This window comes from Lagopus leucura, unplaced genomic scaffold (genome assembly GCF_019238085.1).
Source record: "Lagopus leucura isolate 7727_CA_CO unplaced genomic scaffold, USGS_WTPT01 35026-0_obj-0_obj, whole genome shotgun sequence".
Lineage (NCBI taxonomy): Eukaryota > Metazoa > Chordata > Aves > Galliformes > Phasianidae > Lagopus > Lagopus leucura.
The window spans coordinates 785-2,902 of record NW_024965599.1 but is presented as its reverse complement, the minus strand read 5'-3'; the positions used below and the strand labels follow the sequence as shown (position 1 = coordinate 2,902).

Here is a 2,118-nt window from a genome sequence, read left to right as displayed (position 1 = left end):
TGCTGCCATAAAAATAATGCCCCATGTTTTCTGTCAAAGTAATCTTAATTGTAATTGTAGCGCAGAATACTGATGTTAGACTAACTGTAACTTCAAACCTATCAATAGCATTAATCATACCCTTAATGTTAATTGTAATTATAATTAATTATAACCCTTGTGTCATCATTACAGCAATGTGCTCAGGGTGCAGCCCTACATATGCGGGGCAGTGCCTTCATTACTGCATTGTGTCCCACAGGTGGCCGCAGAGCTGCAGTGCTCCTGAGAGCTTTAAGGACAGCATGGAGATGCGTGGGTCTTCACGGCAGCAGCAAGGAACCAGAATCTGCATTTCCTGGAATGCCACGGAACCCCACTTTGCTGGCTGGTAATTGTCTGCCCAGCAGGTAAGGGCAATGCTCACCCACCAGTGTTTACCCACTCCATAGCATGGCACAACACGGTGCTCCCAGAGCTCTTAATTGCACTTCACGGTGCCCTGTATGCTACCTGTTCTTTTCTTTCTCTATTCTCCTTGCCCTTGGCTTTCCCTGCTTTGTTCTCTTGCCCTCCTGTTTTGGCATTCCCTGTGGCATTCTCTTGGCCATTGCCCTTGGCCTTCTTTGATGCATTCTCTTCAGCCTTCGGTTTTTGCCATCTCTGCCACGTTCTCTTGCCCTTTCTCCTTGGCCTTCTTTGACACGTTCCCTTTGCGTCCCATTCTGACATTCCCTGCATTTTCTTTGGCCTTCAGTTCTGGCATTCGTGGCTGCGTTCTCTTTGGCCATTGCCCTTGGCCTTCTTTGCCACTCTGTCTTTTGGCTTCTTGTTTTTTGCGTTCCCTCAGCAGTCTCTTTGGCCCCTTGTTCTGGTGTTCCCTGCAGTGTTCTCTTTGGCTTCGATTTTGGCGTTTCCTTCCATGTTCTCTTCGGCCATTGCTCCTGGCCTTCTTTGCCGCTTTCCCTTTGGCCTCTTGTTTTGGCATCCCTTACGGCGTTCTCTTTGGCCTTCAATTTTGTCTTTCTGTGCCACGTTCTCTTTGGCTGTTGCCCTTGGCCTTCTGCACTGGTTTTCCCTGATTTGTTTTCTTTTGTCTCTGTTTTGGCGTTCTCTGTGGCCTTCTCCTGGGGCCTGGCCGCTGACGAGGCATTCTCTTCAGTGCTCCCGTTGCCTTCCCGTTGCCTTCCCTTGGGTGTCGTCTATGCCTTTGCCCTCTGTTTCGGCATTCCCTCAGCTGTTCTCCTTGCCTTTTGCTCTTAGCTTTGCCTTGGCCTTCCCTAGCAGTCACTCTGAGCCTAATCCTAATAGACCTAACCTTAATATCTTCTCCCCAACCCTGCGCTCTGAACTGAGCCCTGAACCCCAAAGGTAGTGTTAATTGCAGCCATGACTGTATAGATAACTGTGCAAACTAACCCTGAACCTTCAATAGTGCTTTCAACTGGTCACTAAACCCATCTGTAACCTTCTGTGTAATACTAACAAAAACCCCACAGCTTCCCTGTTAAATACTCCTAACCTTACTCTCATACCACTTCCTGGAATGGTGTTTGGCTTCCACGTTTTGTGGGGGTGGGCTGACAGTGAGTGCCATTTGGCTCTCGGCGTTCCTCCTTCTAAAGCATGTCTCTCTGTATTACAGGTGAAGATGTCTTTGACACTTCCAGCTGATGACTTCCCCCCTGGGACACCATCGTCTTTCCAGACCTCCCATACTCACCGCCAGCTCAGTTCGGTCGAGTTGTTACCCGAATCGCCATTTCATTCCCTTTCCATGATCCTCCTGTCACTCTGCCACAAGCCCCTACCACCTCCCAAGGTCGTCGCAGGCAACATGTGTGATGCGGCACTCAGTCTCATTATAGTTCATCCCATCAGCCTCAGCCCAGCGATCCAAACCTAACCCACATCCTTCCTTAGGGCCCTTCTACTCCCAGGCCAATCAACGCTTCCTTCTGATGCCATCTGCGTTCCTTCTTGGCTGCTTTAAGACTCGTGCCCCTTTGTGGCCATTTTGAGAGTTGCGATGACTTCAGCCTGTGCATTCAATTTAGTTCAACCAAATTGGCTTCAATTTTACATTCAATTAATGTAAACCAAATTGGCTTTAAGTTTGCATTGCTTACGGGGTTGGGT

General features: G+C 48.8%; 1 long non-coding RNA gene across 4 annotated transcripts in view; it reads left to right on the top strand.

Annotated features, from left to right (window-relative positions):
- The window catches only part of LOC122192186, a 4,990-nt gene extending 2,878 nt beyond the window's left edge, over positions 1-2,112 (top strand). For all 4 annotated transcript variants that reach the window (XR_006182559.1, XR_006182560.1, XR_006182558.1 and 1 more), the window contains exons 5-6: positions 242-389; positions 1,625-2,112. This is a non-coding gene — a long non-coding RNA (uncharacterized LOC122192186). The remainder of the gene's footprint in view (positions 1-241; positions 390-1,624) is intronic.
- The last annotated feature ends 6 nt before the right edge of the window (positions 2,113-2,118 follow it).